The 18749-nt window shown below is 36.1% G+C and overlaps 1 protein-coding gene across 3 annotated transcripts in view; it reads left to right on the top strand.

The window, feature by feature from the left end:
- Positions 1–18749, top strand: part of OXR1 (oxidation resistance 1) — a 485242-nt gene that overhangs the window by 59247 nt on the left and 407246 nt on the right. The window contains exon 2 of one of the 3 annotated variants that reach the window (XM_070477248.1): positions 7441–7533. The exons of the other annotated variants lie outside the window; for them this stretch is intronic. The gene's annotated coding sequence lies outside the window, so the exon portion shown is untranslated. The remainder of the gene's footprint in view (positions 1–7440; positions 7534–18749) is intronic. 3 annotated transcript variants of the gene reach the window in all.

Here is an 18749-nt window from a genome sequence, read left to right as displayed (position 1 = left end):
TTATTGACTCTGTTCTCTATGCTGTACTTTAAATCCCCATGACATTTATTTTATAGCTAAGACTGTGTACTTCTTAATCCTCTTCATCCATTTCAGTCCCCCTATTATCCCCCCTTCTGGCAACCACCAGTCTGTTCTCTGTATCTATGAGTTTTGTTTTATTTTGTCTGGGTTTTCTTTTTGTTTTTACTTATTTAGTGTTCGTTTCTTTTGTTTTTAGATTCCACTTATAAGTGAAATCATGTAGTATTTGTCTTTCTCTGACTTAACATTATACCCACAAAGGCCACCCACGTAGTCCAATGTGGCAAGATTGCATTCTTTTTTTGTGACCGAGCAGTGTCCCATTGCATGTATTCCACATCTTTATCTGTTCATCCATTGATAGATACCTAGATTGTTTCCATATCTCGGCTATTGTAAATAATGCTACAATGAATATAGGGTGCATATATCTATTTGAGTTAGTTTTTTCATTTTCTTCAGATAGATACCTAATAGTGGAATTGCTTGACCATTTGGTAGATCTATTTTTAATTCTTTGAGAAACCTCCATACTGCATTTCATAGTAGCTACACCAAGCTGTTATCAAAAAGGACAAGAAATAACAAATGTTAACAAGGATATGGAGAAAAGGGTACCCTTTTGCACTGTTAGCATCTAGTTCATCCTTAATAAGTATTGGCCACACTCTGAATTCTGTCTCTCTTCCTAGCCTCATCTTTTGGCTGTTCCCCCATATCTGCCCTGTGCTTTAGCCACAAAGTTTTTATTTCCTGAGTTGCCATTCTGTTTTATAAATCTTGGCCTTTATACATTCTTCTTCCTTTGTTTCCCCAACTAGGTTGAGTGGTTTAAGATTAGTATTATATCTTACTTGGATTTACAGTTCTTAACACAATGCCAGGCACCTTTTTGAAGACTTCTAAGAAATAATGCTGAATGAGGACAGCTTTTCTTTCCTCAAAATAAAATTAGCTCCTTCAAGTATTAGTATTTCCTTTTAGTTTGGCATCGTAGTCGGGTAAGGTAGAAGCCTCACTGGAAAAAAAACTACTTCACCCTAGATAGCCAAGTGTTGTGGAATAGGTTCTTTGGGCTAAGTTAGTGATTTTTTTTTTCCCACAACCCTTTTCAACTATCTCTGACCAGACTATCTGTTATAACAGACACTTAACATTTGATACCTTAAAGAGGGAAAATATGCTCATTTATGAAATTAAAAGGGAAAAGAAGATAATCGTCTCATGGGTAAAAGTTTCTCTGAATGTGCTTTGTTTACCTGATAAGTAGCATTAAGACTGCTTGCTTAGTGGTCCTGGGAAAACTGGTCAACCACTTGTAAAAAGAATGAAACTAGAACACTTTCTAACACCATACACAAAAATAAACTCAAAATGGATTAAAGATCTAAATGTAAGGCCAGAAACTATAAAACTCCTAGAAGAGAACATAGGCAAAATATTCTCCAACATAAATTACAGCAAGAGCCTCTATGACTCACCTCCAAGAATATTGGAAATAAAAGCAAAAATAAACAAATGGGACCTAATTAAACTTAAAAGCTTTTGCACAACAAAGGAAACTATAAGCAAGGTGAAAAGACAGCCTTCAGAATGGGAGAAAATAATAGCAAATGAAGAAACAGACAAAGGATTAATCTCAAAAATATACAAGCAACTCCTGCAGCTCAATTCCAGAAAAATAAATGACCCAATCAAAAAATGGGCCAAAGATCTAAACAGACATTTCTCCAAAGAAGACATACAGCTGGCTAACAAACACATGAAAAGATGCTCAACATCACTCATTATCAGAGAAATGCAAATCAAAACCTCAGTGAGGTACCATTACATGCCAGTCAGACTGGCTGCTATCCAAAAGTCTATAAGCAATAAATGCTGGAGAGAGTGTGGAGAAAAGGGAACCCTCTTACACTGTTGGTGGGAATGTAAACTAGTACAGCCACTATAGAGAACAGTGTGGAGATTCCTTGAAAAACTAGAAATAGAACTGCCAACTCCTGGGCATACACACCAAGGAAACCATATCTGAAAGAGACATGTGTACCCCAGTGTTCATCACAGCACTGTTTATAATAGCCAGGACATGGAAGCAACCTAGATGCCCATCAGCAGACGAATGGATAAGAAAGTTGTGGTACATATACACAATGGAATATTACTCAGCCATTAAAAGGAATACATTTGAATCAGTTCTAATGAGGCAGATGAAACTGGAGCCCATTATATAGAGTGAAGTAAGCCAGAAAGATAAAGACCAATACAATATACCAATGTATATATATGGAATTTAGAAAGATGGTAATGATAACCCTATATGCAAGACAGAAAAAGAGACACAGATGTATAGAACAGAATTTTGGACTCAATGGGAGAAGGCGAGGGTGGAATAATCTGAGAGAACAGTATCGAAACATGTATATTATCAAGTGTGAAACAGATCGCCAGTCCAGGTTGGATGCATGAGACAAGTGCTCGGGGCTGGTGCACTGGGATGACCCTGAGGAATGGGATGGGGAGGGAGGTGGGAGGGGGGTTCAGGATGCGGAACACATGTAAATCCATGGCCGATTCATGTCAATGTATGGCAAAAACCACTACAATATTGTAAAGTAATTAGCCTCCAACTAATAAAAATAAATGGAAAAAAAAAAGACACTTAAAACCCACTAGAGGGAGTTCCCTGGCTGTCCAGGGGTTAAGAATCCACCTTGCAATTCAGGGGATCCAGATTCGATCCCTGGTGAGAAGGATCCCATGTCTAAGATCCCCCAAGCCGCGGAGCAGCTAAGTCCGTGCAAGCCACAGCTACTGAGCCCATACACCACACAACTAGAGTCTGTGCACTGCAGTGAAAGATCCTAAATGACGCAATGCAGATCCCATGTGCTGGAATTAAGACCTGATACAGCCAAATAAATAAATATCTTTAAAAAAAAAAAAGACTGTTTGCTTATGGCTCAGTCTCTCAAGACCTCACCTTTGCTGCACGGGAGCAGATCACACTGAACCAGCATGATTCAGTATAAGTGCAGGTGAGTGCTCTTGAGTTCATTGGGCTGTGTCATCAAGGTATGAAGAGCTAGTGGCACTTTTGTTTGACCAGTTTTGAAGCATTCAACCAAAGTGATTGGACCACACAGTAAAATACATTAGAAACATTTCTACTACAAAAACATGTGGTTGTTTCTGGCAACTTTTTCTGAGGACTCAGAGAAAATAATTATTCTCTGATCTCCAGAAGCTAGTTTTGTTAAGTGGTAACTGGCTGGTTTTTAAAATGTTAGTTGAGAAGGGGAAAGTATGAAGTGCAAGAGGAACTAAGTTTCTTTGTAAATATCTCTTAGACTTTGGAGTTGCTTTATTTGCATATTGCTGTGATTTAGTGTTGGTGAGTTGCCCAGAATCACAGAAGTACAATAAATAACTGTCTTGTTCAAGACCTATTTGTTATTTGTCTGTTTATGAACTGCTACTCCAATATTATTTACTCCACTTTATAAATATTTAAGTTCACTTTAACTTTAATCTTCAAGTAAACAAACATTTCATCCAGTGGGAAAAAAAAAACAGTAGTATATTCTAATTGTCTAATATCAACAAAACATTTTCAAGTTAACTTTTTGTAGATATGGTTGAGTATTTTCCAATAGTTGATTGAAATGAAATATTTGAAAAATTGCTTCAAATGTTTTCCAGAATTAAAATTTTTGCTACCATAGATTAACTTGTCATGGAAACAAATATACAAATACATTTTTCTTTACTAATTCATTGCAATTATAGTATCTTAGATGCATTTTAGAATTAAATTATAAAATTAAACATATCTTGTATTAGCTTTTTAGTAAAGCTATAATGTAATAAGTGATGGCTTTGAAGTTATTTGTGAGAATTACAGAAGGAATGTCTCTGAATTCCATTTTGACAGAATTTTATTCTTTGTAATTTGTGATAGGAAACACGATATAAATATCTTTAATGGAATGCTTTGGGCACCATTTGTTATATTTATTTCTTAGAAAGGATGGGGTGCGTGTACCTCTACTCCCCTTCTGTCCAACTCCACATACACTAATTTCTTCTCCTTTTTGTTTTCTCATAAAATAAATGATAACATTTTTTGGATTAGGGAATTTATAAAACCAAGTCATGTGTTCAGGAATTGGGAAGCCAATATGGGAGGGTATCAAGGGAAAGTTTAGGCTAGCATGATAATTTAACAGCTTCAAAATTCGAGCTGTGCATATACTGTTTTAAGAATCTGTTTTTGTATTTCTTCTTCTAGTTGGATCTTTTTCCAGTTGGATCTCCACTTTTAAAAATATTATAGAAGAAAAACTGATACTTAAGATCTTGCCATGTTTATTTAAGAAACTTGCCATGCTTATCATAACAAATTAATACTTTTCATTCCGGTACAAGCTTCTATGTCAGTGCAGACTGGTAACTAACATTTCTTTGATTAGCAGAGATCTGTGAATTGTAATAGGGATAGCACTACTCTTGTTGCTCAGTGGTAAAGAATCTGCCTGTCAATGCAGGAGACTTGGGTTCAATCCCTGGGTTGGGAAGATCCCCTGAAGAAGAAAATGGCAACCTACTCCAGTATTCTTGCCTCAGAAATCCCATGAACAGGGGAGCCTGATGGGTTACAGTCCATGGGATCACAAGGAGTCAACATGATTTAGCAACTAAACAACAGCAACAATCACTACCCTAAGTCACCTCCCGGGTCTTTATTTCACGTCTACTTGATATTTCTTTAATACATTCTACATGCAATATCAGAGTTTCTGTGCTCTTTGCAATTCTACATGCAGTGTATTGGAATTAATTTGCATCTTGTTTTCTAGATGTCACTAAGTCTCCATATAAAAAAGAAGAAAGTTGCTATACTTATCATAACAAATTAGATTTTTACTGATTCCTAGATAATTTGTTGGTCAGAAATTGAATGCATTTATAGTACAAGGGATGATCATGGGAAAAGCCAAGAAAGATAAAATTGAGTTTTGGAGACTTGTGATTGAGACTCAAACGTACTATGTCGTGTCTGTGGAGTTTACATTTCCTTTGGCAACATATTAAATGTTGTTTTAATCAAAATAAAGTATGTTTGCTATAAAATTCACCCATTTAAAGTATAGAATCAGTAGATTTTTAATATATTAAAAAAAATAACAATTGTACAACCATCCACTGCTAATTCCAGAACGTTTGCATCATTCACAAAAGAAATTCCATACCTATTGGCAGTCACTTTCTATTCTTTCCTAGTTCCTGGTAACTATAATCTGCTTCCTGTCACTGTGGATTTGCCTATTCTGGACATTTTGTATAAATTGAATTGTACAACGTGAGGCTTTCTCTGTATTCTTTTACTTAGCATAAAGTTTTCAAGGTTCGTCTGTGTATGTCTCAGTATTTCCTTTCTTTTTGTGGCTGAATAGTGTTCCATTGTATGGTTATACGGGTGTGCTACATTTTGTTTACCCTCTTATCAGCTGTTGGACGTTTAACTTCCTTCCACTTTTGGCTATCATGAAAACAGTGCTATGAACATTTATTGTAAGTTTTTGTGTCAATGGACATGGGTTTGGGTGAACTCCAGGAGTTGGTGATAGACAGGGAGGCCTGGCGTGCTGCGGTTCGTGGGGTCACAAAGAGTTGGACACGACTGAGCGGCTGAACTGAACTGACCTGATGCTTCCAACACTTTTGTATAAATACCTAAGAGTGGAATTGCTGGGTCATGTAGTAAAGCTATGTTTAAATTTTGGAGTAACTGTCAAACTGTTTTCCACATTTTTGCTTTCTTATCAACAAGATATGAGAGCTCCAATTTCTAAACATTCTCGCCAACATTTACATATGTTAATTGCTCAATTTTAATTGTATGAGTTTTCTTTTTATTGGTTGTAAGAGTTCTTATATATTGTGAATGCTAAAGCCTTAACAGCTCTACTTTGTAAATATTTTCTCCTATTCTGTAGAGTATCTTTACACTCTTTGTAGTGCCCTTTGACATGCAAATATTTTTTGTAATATTGAAAAATTCTAGCTTATTTTTGTTTTGCTTGCTTGCGTTTTAAGTGTTTACCTAACATCTAAAAAAATTTAGCTAACATCTTTTTTTGGAACATCATACCTACCTTTCCCGTTTCATCTGACGTCTTACCCTAAACACATAGACACATAGGCACACACATACCTTTTATGCCATACCCATTCCTAACCATGTCAACATGCCATGCTGTCTTAGTGCCCTTGGCATATGTTTCTTCTCCCACTCAAAGCGCCTCAGCTGCCAATTTTCATAAACTCTGACTTGACCTTTAGGAAGGTCACCCAGACCTGCCTTTCCTTGCCCTGATGCATGGCTGTATATCCTCCACTTTCCTCTTCTAATCCCCAGGAATACATCATCATACTTTAGCTGCACATTTTCATCTCTGCCCCCCACACTGCACCTTGAACTCCTTGAAATCAGGTGTTTCTTTGACTTCTGGTTATCCCAGACTGAACAATGGTCTGCAGTCTATACTGAGAAATATTTGAATGAATGCCTACTATTAGATTCAGACTGCCTTATTCACCATCCAGAGTTAAAGGCTGCATCTTTCATAAATTCTTTTCCATGGGAAGACATGGCAGTTTGGACCTTTAGTGTTTCTCCTTCTTTCACCCCATCATATCCACTTGGTTACAGTCACTATGGTAGCCTGTTCACTGAAGTAATATTAACGCATGTAATTTGAGCTAAATGGTTTCCTGGATTATTTAGTTCCTCATCTGATTAAGCACTAATTCTTGGGGTCAAGAATTAGAACTAGGTTCGGAATCTTTGATTTTTCTCTAAAAGAGTGAGTGTTTACATAGATAATTCAGATTCACAAGATATGAATAGAAAAATTGACTTTAACACCAATCCCATTTTCCTTAGGCCCATTGGGAAGAAGGGAGGGGGTGAGGAAGGCTAGTCCAAAAGCAGGTGACAGGATCACAGTTTATGCAGGTCAGGCAGGTGCAGACTGACAGTGAGGACTCGGTATTGTCTGGCATCTCATGCATCTCCAAGGACCGTGAGGCGTCCATTGTGTGCTGTTGGGAAGAATAGCAGTTGATATGTGATGCTGGCATTCAGCAGTTCCAGTGGCAAAGTCAGAGACTGGAGGTGTTTCATCAGGCTGCCCTGAATGATGGCTGTGAGTTACTCCCTTGGGGGCAAGTGACCTACCTCTGGTCGTTAAGGGATTGGGTTTCCCACTCTAACTAACCCAGTGATCTCTGTAATATGTTGCTACCTCACTCACATTTTATTTGTAGACTTGTGCCTACATTCAAACCAACACATTGAATCACATTGTTTCTATCAGCTTTAACTAATTTAGAGCACGTTTTTATTTTTGCCAGGTTCCTCCTCCCTGCAGAGTATTATTACTAACTGAATATGGGAAGGGACACTGGCAAGGCCCACTACGTTGACTTCAACTTCCTCTTCTGAAGGTATTTTATTCTTGGTGAACTCCTCTACAGCTCTTTGTAGGAAATGAAAACCAAATTGGAGAATTTATGGCAGTGTCGCAGGCTGACAAAACTTCCTATTACTTCTCGTTATAAACATTAGACCGGAATGACTCTTTAATGACCTGGGAATGTTGACATAAACCAATGGCTTATGCTGGCAAATGTCATTTAGGCAAAGAGCTTAATTCAAATGTTGTTAAGCAAATGTCTATAGCTTAATGATAGGATATTATAAACCCTTCATAAAGAAAGCTGTATTTGTATTTTATAAATATGTTAAAATTTAACATCCAGCAGCTATGCTTAGTTGATTTTCTAATTGAGAACCATCTCTACATTATAAAGCATGACTTAGTTTTGTAATTAACCTAGAAGTGCAGAGATAATTCATGAATATTCTTGCTGTTTCTTGATGAGATTTTAGTTATGATTTTTAAGTCCAAAATATCTCTATCAGATGTCATACTTAATGAACAAAACAGTTTGGAACAAACTATTATTCTAAGAAAATAGTTTTCTGGTCTAGAAGTGTTCTGTACATGATGTTGGCTTATTGACTAAAATAAGAAAACTGAAAGTAAGAGTTTATGTCACATGTGACAGTAGCATAAGCTGAGAAATAGAGAGGGAAGAAAAGTCAGTAAATGAAGAAAACTTAAAATTTCTTTCTCTAAATTATTTATATTTCAGCTACATATGCCAACATTTGTCAAAATTAGTTTGTCAAGAATCCAAAAATTTCCTAAATACAGATTGTCACTGAAGCATAGGACTTACTTAGTAGAATAGTAAATACTTGATTTATTTACTAATTTTTCTAAAAATAGGGAAGCAATATACTTGTGTGTGTGTCTCTGTGCAAAGAGAGACAGAAACAGAGAAAGGCAAAAAGAGAGATACAAAGGAAACTGTACTACTTACTATTAAAACGTGATTTGTGACTACAGCCTTCTAAGTAGTTAAATATCTGATGAACATATCGTTATATACCTAATAACTAGAATACAACAAAATACATTTAATATCAATATTATATGAAATACAATTTCATATTTAGGGATTCAAATTTTATTAGTTTTTCCAAAGAGCTTTATTAGCACAATCCTAGAATCTTAAAATTTGTTACCTGAGGTAACAATGGTAATAAATGATAAGATTATTGGAATAGTGCTTGACATATTATGAAATATTTCAGGCAGGTGACATAATTCATCTTCCGTTGTTTACAGATAGAGACAGAGATTGCTGCTCCTTAAAGGAGTAGGGTCGCACAGGTTTCTGATACCACCTTGGGGTAGAACCTAAGTTTGAGCTTTGTAACGTTGTGCACATAGAAAACTTTCATTATGGAACAACTCTTAGGTGCCTATTGATCTGACTTTAAACATTATTTAAACACTGTCAGAATTTGTTATACAAGGTCCTAAATGTCTCAGAGTTCCAAACATAAGTGTTCTTGACATCATACTTTTCCTGTCAAGTTATAAGGGACAGAAGAAAATATTTCTCCAAAGAAAGGAAGTAGAAGTATAAAGTCTCCATTTTAAATCTAATTAATCACCTTTACCTTATATTGAAGTATAAACAGAACTTCATATCGTGTTTGGCTTCAAGTACTATCAGAAGCATTTGTGTTTCAGTATTTAAAGTTGTACATAAGGAAAACATAACGTTGTAATAACTGTCTCAGAAACTAAAAACTAATTTGGCTTCTTATAGCTTTAGGGGAAAAAAAAAACCCTTACTCTCCAGTGGAAAATCTCAGAGTTTTCATTGTAAGTTGTTATGTCTGAAATGACTTATAGGTGTATTGACATTAGCTGTCAGTATTTCCTGAACCATCCATGCTTTATAACTTGAAAGTCTCTAAAACATATTTTGAGCTTCTCTGGTGGGTCAGCTGGTAAAGAGTCCACCTGCATTGCAGGAGACCTGGATTCGATCCCTGGGTTGGGAAGATCCCCTGGAGAAGGGAAAGGCTACCCACCAGTATTCTGGCCTGGAGAACTACATGGACTGTAAAGTCCATGGGGTCGCAAAGAGTCAGACAGGACTGAGCGGCTTTCACTTTCCCGACATATTTTATTCTTGAAATCTATTCAAAGAGTGACTGTTTGGAAAGGAAATGTGTGCTTCCCTGATGTCATACTGCTCTCTCTCCCTGTCTCTTTAATCTACCTTTTAGCAAATAGAGTTGTGAACACTCCCTGTCCTCTCAAGTTATCCTCATCCTCAAAAGAAGGAATTTACACATAGCACCTAAATAAAGTGATTTCTTTTTCAATTTTCTGTTAAAGCTGTTTCTCTTCTTAAAGGGAGATTCATATTTTGCATTTCATGGTTTCTTTAAGAACAGACTTAGGTTTTCTGTTTCCACGTTGGGAAACTGATTTGAAATCTTGCTCTTTGGTAGTTACTCCCTCATTGCATGTGTTCAGCAAATATAGGCATTGACAAATTTAACAAAAGATAAAACAGAAAAAATAAAGATAACCAGTAACATTCTGACATATAGCACATACTGCTCTTTGGGTATATGGAATGCATATCGAATGAGGAGTGCTTCCCAGGTGATGCTAATGGTAAAGAATCCACCTAACCAAAGCAGGAGACACAAGAGATGCAGGTTTGATCCCCGGGTTGGGAAGATTCCCTGGAGGAGAAAACCACAACTCACTCCAATATTCTTAACTGAAAAATTCCATGGGCAGAGGAGCCTGGCAGGCTACAGTCCACGGGGCCTTAAAGAGTCAGACGTGACTGAGCACACACACACGCGTTGAATGAGTCATACTGGACTTTTGCAGTACCTAAAACACAAGCTCATTTCTGTCTGAGAGTCTTTATATATTATTCTGTCTTCCTTCTGATAAAAACATAATTTTTTTTTGCTGTATAATAGATGGTAAATAATAAATTTGTCAGTAAAACTCTGAAGAGGGTACTACTTTTCTTTTCTCCCCAGTTTCCAGAAAATAAAACTGAGAGAGCATGCTTAGTTTTTGAAAGAGGAATCAAGATAAGGTGCTTAGAACAAAGTCTGAAATAGGGTAAGCACTTAATAAATATTAGCTTTTGTGATCTCATATGTAAATCATATTTTTTATCTAAATATTTCTTTTCTAAGTCAGTTGACAAACACAAATTTTCAGAGTTAAGGAAAGAATTTTTGTTAAGCCTACCACCAAGACTTCTCTATGGTGGTTTTGTCGCTAAGTTGTGTCCAACTCTTGAGACCCTATGGACTGTAGCCCGCCAGGCTCCTTTGTCCATGGGATTTTCCAGGCAATAATACTGGAGTGGGTTGCCATTTCCTTCTTCAAAGGATCTTCCCAACCCAGGAGTCAAACCCAGGTCTCCTGCATTGCAGGCAAATTCTTTACCAACTGAGCTATGAGGGAAGCCCATAGGCAAGCATTCTCTATACATTCTCTATAGGCAAGGATTAAAGCCATCAGTTAGAATGTTTTAACTGTTTTCACTGAATCCTTTTAACTATATCTCTAGTTTTCCATACCATAGCAATTAGCAGCAGTCACCTGACAGGTGGTAATTGGAGCAGTTGTCAGTTAGGGAAAGGAAAGAACAGCTTCTGATTTAAATGGATCATAATAATGATCTGCCACTCAAGTCACCAATAAATTTTCTTTGACTTATTCCATTTAAGAAAGCAAAACTAAGTGTAATAATCTGCTTTATAAGTTTTACTTGAGCTGCTGTATTCCCTACTTTTATTTTTGATGTAACTTTGAAAAATTCTTCAAAATCCATAAGTACTTTAGAAAGATTCAATTATTCCCTTTTATTTATTTATTTTGTCCAGATGTCACCTCCTTAGATTGACGTTCCTTGACCACCGTATCTAAAATAACAGCCTTATCACCTGCAGACCCCTTGTCTTACTCTGCTTTTCCTCACAGCACTTATCATTTCTTCTTTATTATTTTGTTGCTGTAGTCTTTTTACTATACTGTGATATTAAACCACATAAGGACAACAGTTTTTTCTTTGTTTTTTTTTGTATTTTTTTGCTGCAATCCTGGCTCATAGATCAATGCCTCTCAGGTAACAGTCATTTAAATATGGTCCGAAGAATCAATGAATGGATGAATTAATAAAGAACATAAAAGCACCAGGGAACACAGCAGAAAGCAATGACGTAAACTGCAATAAATTTATACTGCTTATTACAATCTTGGATATCTCTCAAACGTTTTCTCTTCAAGCCACTGTTTTATTCAACCTTTATTGATATTTGCAAAACGTTTATACCAAATCTTACTGTAACCTCAAAGGTATATTACATAAAATTGCATTATTCATACTGCAGAAATAAGCAAATATGAACTGAGAATAAAGACATTAAGTGATAGAGCTAAGCTTGACTAGTTTATTTAACACAAGAGCATTGAAAATATTTCAGCTTTTATAATAAAAGTACTGTTCTACATATCCTATAAAAGGGAGAGTGAGATTCCTGTGTTTTATGTCATCTATGTGTATGTAATCTCTTTTATAAGCAATACATTACTTAAATTTTTTATCTTTGGAATAAGGTCATTCTTCCCCAAGTAAATGCTCCCTTGTCTACAACAACAGCAAATACCATAAACATGATATTTAAATTCAAGTTAATTGGATTTGAATGAGATTGAGAAATAAAGGATATTTAAAATAGTACATCCTTTTAGAGATACTTATTTTGTCTGTGTTTATTTGATCATTCAGTCTATGTCTACTTATGAAGACATGTGCACACTGCTATATTTAAAATGGATAACCCAACAAGGACTTCCTGTATCACACATAGAACTCTACTTAATGTTATGTGGCAACCTAGATGGGAGGGGAGTTTGGAGGTGAGTGGATACATCTTTATGTATGGCTGAGTCTCTTTGCTGTTCATCTGAAGCTATCACAGCACTGTTAATTCTTTACCATCTGAGTCACTAGGGAAACCCTAATTGGCTATACCCCAATATAAAATAAAAAGTTAAAAAAGAGATAATGTTAAAAGAAAACAAAAAAAAGCTAGGCAATATATGTCAAGGAAACAAAGGTAAAGAAGTTACTTTTATTTCTCTGGAGAAGTTCAGTCTAGTTGGGTAGATAGGTAAGAACAATAACTATATGTGTGCACACACACATATATTTAGTACTTGCTCCTGATCACCATCTGCTCCTATACCGCACATGAGCTCATCTACCTTGACACCTCAGGGCTGTCCAATTGCTTAGCTTCCTACTGTTAAAAGGTATTGGAAACTCTGAATTCTCTTAGTCTTAAGTACCACAATTTCCCATCCTGTACCTAAAAATATTCCTCTGTCTATAACCAGCCTCACCTCTTTTTGTCAAGCCTCAGATAAAGTTTTATGTCTCTCTTCTGTATTGGCTTCATCCTTCCATCTATTATTGGCCTGACTTCTTCTCTCCAAGAATTTTCTTCAGTGTTTCTCTTTGCATTTTTTAAATAATTTGTTTCAGCTTCCCCCCTTTCCTCACTTTCTCCACACCTTGTACTCCATATCAAGGTTGTTTACCAGTCCACCCCAGCATGGTCCCTGAGGACCAATAATAAGCATTCCTTCCCAACTTTCCTTTCAATGATGCCACATTGGTAGATTGAAATTGCCCCCCTTATTGTTGAATTCTCTACATGACAGAAATTGGCAGATGCTACAGACCAGATTCCCCCTCTGACTTTTAAACATTTATAGGCAGTAGTAGGGTTTCTTAACTGGCAGTAATCTATTCTGCCTACAGCATGGAGGAATGAATTGGGCAATGTTTCTTAACTCTAAGATTTTAAATATAGACCACTAAATGTGTATATTCCTGCAAAACAGATAGCCCTCACTATCTGGACTCTTGCTATCCAAATATTTGATAAAATAATGCATAAAATTTTTCACTAAAAGTTTGCCATCCAAATGGAAATTCAAGTAACAAACTTATATAAGTGCAAAAATGGAAATATTTAAGTTGCAGGTGAGTCCATGTACAAGAATGTGTTCTTCCATCATAGTATAGCTGTTCTCCTTGTAAGATCATTTCAGTGTCTTCTAATGAAATGGAAAAGCCTTTGAAGAAAGTTGGTGAGTGAAAAAGATGTAGGGAATTCCATTCATTGGAAGGATCATTGAAAGTATATTGAAAGGGATGAACACACAAAAGATGTAAGCCTGGTCATGTGTATGTCTTCATCTATAATGCATAGGCATTTTTTCCCCTACTCATAAAAATGTCTATCACAATTCTGTGTTATGATTATTGGTTTTTCAAAGCTTCACAGTGTCACTCAAGCATAGTTTGGTATGTTTGAAAAGCTAGAAATATACCTCATGCAATAGATAGATAATCATGATCTTTGAAAGCAGATAGATGTTACTAAAGGTACTACATAGCTTTGAAGATCTGAAGAAGAGGATGAAAGAGATTGATCATTTGGTAAAGAAGTCAGGTTTCAACATCAAGCTAAGAATGGTACAAACGATTTAAAAACTATGCAAGGCAGCATCATTTAAAGCAGTTTTTTGATAATGAGATTGTAGCAGTTTTTCCCAGTGAATTACAGAATGCAGTCGACAAAGGGAGCTAAAATTTTTTCATAAATACTTATTTTCTTGGTAAAATGTGGCATTTTAAAAATGAATGTTATCAGAGGATAAGAAAAAAGATCCAGGGTATTAAATATCCAAAAATAAGCTGATACAGCTTTTAAGTGAGAATTTGAAGTAATGTTAAAAAACAATTCAACCAACAAATAGAAACCTTATGTATTTGCATAACTCTGAACACCTCAGGGTCCTTAAGGAAATGTTGAAGAATAAATTGCCTATTATGTGGTCCTCAAATCATAAAACATTTTTGGCTGAGGAAGGAGGCATTCAGTCATCATTCAAGGAGTTATAATTTCTGACAATTCTTAAGGGTGTGGGTTCTTAGAAGAACACTAAGACTTGGGGTTAAGACAAGTAAATTTTTATTTAATAAATTAAGAGTTGATGAAGAAATTGTTGAGTAAGTGCTGCTGTGAAGAAAGAAAATTTGGATGATAAGCTAAGAAAATCCTTTTTTTTTTTTTTACATCTCAGCATGAATATCTGAACTATTTTTCCATCCCTAATTCGCTTTGCTGGTGGCAACACCATCCTTCTGCCAATGATTGTGTGTTTCATTGAAACTTCAGTGATACTCTGTCATGTTTAGAGAAACTTTCTGTTTAGCTCTGAAAGGTGGAAGTTCCTCACTTTTCAGTTTTAATTAAGCATGTCTGTCTCTGCAAAATGAAAGTCAAAGACTAGCAGAGAAAAGTCGGTTTTCTAGGCTCACCAGCAGGACTTGTTTGAAGAAGTAAACTGACTTTTGATGCTGTTGGGTATTTTCAGATAATGTCCAAAAGAATAAAACATGTGTCTTAGTGAAGAATGACATGCACATATTTTGCTTGTACTGTAATTTATATCTAATAAAAATGCCTCACTCCAAGATGCTACATTCCCTATGAAATAGGTATTTCCATGAAGGGGTCACCTACTTGGTTATTAACAGAGAAGCTCTTAACATTTAAGAATTAGTCTCTTGGAAGTAGACTGTTTTCCCTTATATTTAATGAGTCTCTGATATGCAAATGAGTTCACTGTTAAACAAAAGGAAAAACAGGAGAAATATTAGAAAAAAATCAACTACTTATGTGACCATAATAATAAAGCAATTCAACTAAAATCAATTTAGCAGATATTTATTGAATGTTCCTTCTGGATAATAAACCATGCTAAGTAGTATGGGAATAAAGAAAAAAACATAAGATGTAATTATTATTTCTCTTAAGGAACTTTGTTGTTCAGTCGCTAAATCTTAGCTGACTCTTTTGCAACCCTGTGGACTGTAGCCTGTCAGGCTCCTCTATCCATTGGATTTCCAGGCAAGAATACTGGAGTGGGTTGCCCTTTCCTTCTCCAAGGGATCTTCCCTACTCAGGGATCAAACCCACGTCTTCTGAGTTGCAGGTAGATTCTTTCCCACTGAGCCACTGGGGAAAACTGTTAAGGAAATGCTAGGACTCAGATAAGTGAATAACTATTGAATTTATTGGCTTTGTTAGTTTTTATAAAATATCTATAAATAATTATATTTTAAAGAAATATTACTATATTTCCTCTCTGGTTGTCTGTCCATCTGTTGCAACACAAGATGCTCCTCATATCCATGGCTAGAAACTTCAGTCCATGTTTCTTTTTTAACTATTTCTTATATAAAGAATATCATATTATTAAAACACAGTGCTCACCTTTAACAGACAAATCATAGCACTAGTGAAACATGAAAAATATTGCAATGCTACTGCTGCTGCTAAGTCGCTTCAGTTGTGTCCGACTCTGTGCGACCCCATAGACGGCAGCCCACCAGGCTCCTCTGTCCCTGAGATTCTCCAGGCAAGAATACTGGAAATATTGCAATAGAAATATGTATATAATGAGAAGCATATAAATATGAAGGGGACATCATTCTACTAAGTTTTAAATAACAAGGGGGCATTGATACTTGAGCTGCACTTTGCAGGACAAATAGATCTTCAGGACCACAGGGGAGAGATATTCCCAGAAGTAGGAACATAATGACCAGTCTGTTAGTTCTGAAACATATAGTCATGAACATGTTCAGTTTATTGAGGAGATAACCAAGCACCGTGTTTTCAGTCCTTAGGAGGCCTAGCGGGTGGGGGTAGCTTGAGATGAGTATCAACAAGGTGACCTGAGCTGAACCATGTGGAGCCTGGAAGCCATGCTTGCAAGTCTTCAGGGAAAAATCAACAACTATATATTACATTCCTAAACTGTACTGTGTTCATGGCTGGTTTTCCCCACTTTTCCCAAGTTAATCCTGAATACTAAAGTGCTTATGTTCTGAGACTACAGGAAGATTTATTAAGTGTGCCTAAGATATTTTTTGACTTGAAAGATTTATTTAGAAAAAATTCTTTCTGTTCTTAAATAAACTGTGTTTTGTCAATCTTTTTTACTGGGCAATCCACATGAGATTGAACCTTTAGTGACTCATCAAAAAATATTGTAAATTCTAAGAACCTTAGGCAGTTTAGACATAGCATACATTTTAAAAGGCTTATATAGTTAGTGCTACCCTTGGGTACAGTAAGGTACACCTGAAAAATTTGAGTTTTGAACTGAGATTTCAATTTAACATTTTTGCTTATTTGCAGCATATTAAAAAGCAGAGACATTACTTTGCCAACAAAGGTCCATCTAGTCAAGGCTATGGTTTTTCTAGTGGTCAGGTATGGATGTGAGAGTTGGACTATAAAGAAGGCTGAACACAGAATTGATGCTTTTGAACTGTGGTATTGGAGAAGACTCTTGAGAGTCCCTTGGACTGCAAGGAGATCCAACCAGTCCATGCTAAAGGAGATCAGTCCTCGGTGTTCATTGGAGGGACTGATGTTGAAGCTGGAACTCCAATACTTTGGCCACATGATGCGGAGAGCTGACTCATTTGAAAAGACCCTGATGCTGGGAAAGATTGAGGGCAGGAGGAGAAGGGGACAACAGAGGATGAAATGGTTGGATGGCATCACCGACACAATGGACATGGGTTTGGGTGGACTCCGGGAGTTGGTGATGGACAGGGAGGCCTGGCGTGCTGTGGTTCATGGGGTCGCAAGGAGTCGGACTGAGCGACTGAACTGAACTGAACTGACAATGTACAGAGTGCTGTGTGAGGCCTGCAGCAGAGGGTGAAAACAAATTCACTAAATGGTGGTGATCCAACTGAGTGAGGACAAGCCAGAAAATAGGGTCCAAACAATACGGATGAAGACCCCAAATGTAGTATTTAGGTGGTGGGAGTTATTTGAGGTTTTCCAAATAAGGAGTTTGTATGTATATGTGCTTTGCCTTGGTAAAATTAATTTCTAATATGGATTGGGGATCAGAGACAAGTTCAAAGCCAATAGAACCATTTCTAGATAGTGATTTGAAAACAGTGTGCCAGAGAAGACTAGCACTCAAGGGATAGGCTTCAGGTATTTTCCAGACAATGATATATTCCTTACCAAACTTACACTGCCGAGGAACCTTTAAAAAATCCATTTTCCATTAGAATTCTTGTCCATCTTAAGATTTTAAAGTATTCTTTATTATCTATTTATTTATATGTTTTCAGTTACCTAAAAATATCTGAAAAAAGATAGTTAAGACAAAGCATAATAAGAGCTTGAACTTGGTGGTGGTAGTAGATATAAAAAGTAAACAGTGACTTGAGATATTATTAAGTGGTAAAGTAACAAAAAATAAGGTTTGTCAACTGTTTAATAAATAAATAGAAAAAATGATTCTGAAAGTCAGAAAAAAAAAATCAGATCCATAGATAGAACTTTGTGAATCATGTACTGGGAAAATCACATTAGACACAACTTTGAAGAATTTCAACTTAAAGGAAATGGAGGAATGATGATAGATTAATGAAGGACAGATAGGTTTAGGAGAGTCTGGATGTTTCAGCATCCTAGAAGTCAAAGAAGGAGAGTTCAGGACAAGTGAACAGTGAGAGTGGCGTCTGACAGAAGACTACTGGAATCAGTTGACTGGTGATGAGATTATTGGAGTAGAAACTAGAAAGCAGAGGTGGGTAATGAAAAAGAGAAGGCAGTGGATGCAGGTAGTATTTCATGGAGTTTGCCATTAAAGGTAGAAAGTAAGAGAAAGGTATAGTTTAAAGTCATAGGAAAGATTGTACAGAATCAGGAACACAGAGGAGAAGAACTAGGAAGAGATGGAGTTGGAAGATATAGGCAGCAGAGAAGCTTATGACTATATTATGGTTTGAAAGGAAATAAGATCAAATCACAAAAACAGAGGTGAAAAATGTATCATTGTAGTTCATATAAGAACAAAATGAATTTTCCTCAGAAAGTCCTAACTGTATCTAGTGCAGTCAATTATTCTGAAGAAAATAATCTCAACCTCTTTTAAGGTGATCTTTGCTTAGTGTGTTAATTTATTTAAAAATTACTCTAAGGCCCATAACCTTTTATTTCTCTTATGATAAGTACTTCCTATAATGTGAACATAGAGGATATTTTGGAAGTGGGTACTTAGGATAATCATAAATATAGCCAAGTCTCTTGTGATAAATGCTTTTAGATCAATTACTGACATGCTCCATTGAATACTAAT

The sequence above is a fragment of the Odocoileus virginianus genome, chromosome 15, assembly GCF_023699985.2.
Source record: "Odocoileus virginianus isolate 20LAN1187 ecotype Illinois chromosome 15, Ovbor_1.2, whole genome shotgun sequence".
NCBI lineage: Eukaryota > Metazoa > Chordata > Mammalia > Artiodactyla > Cervidae > Odocoileus > Odocoileus virginianus.
This window is presented reverse-complemented; position numbering and strand designations above follow the sequence as displayed.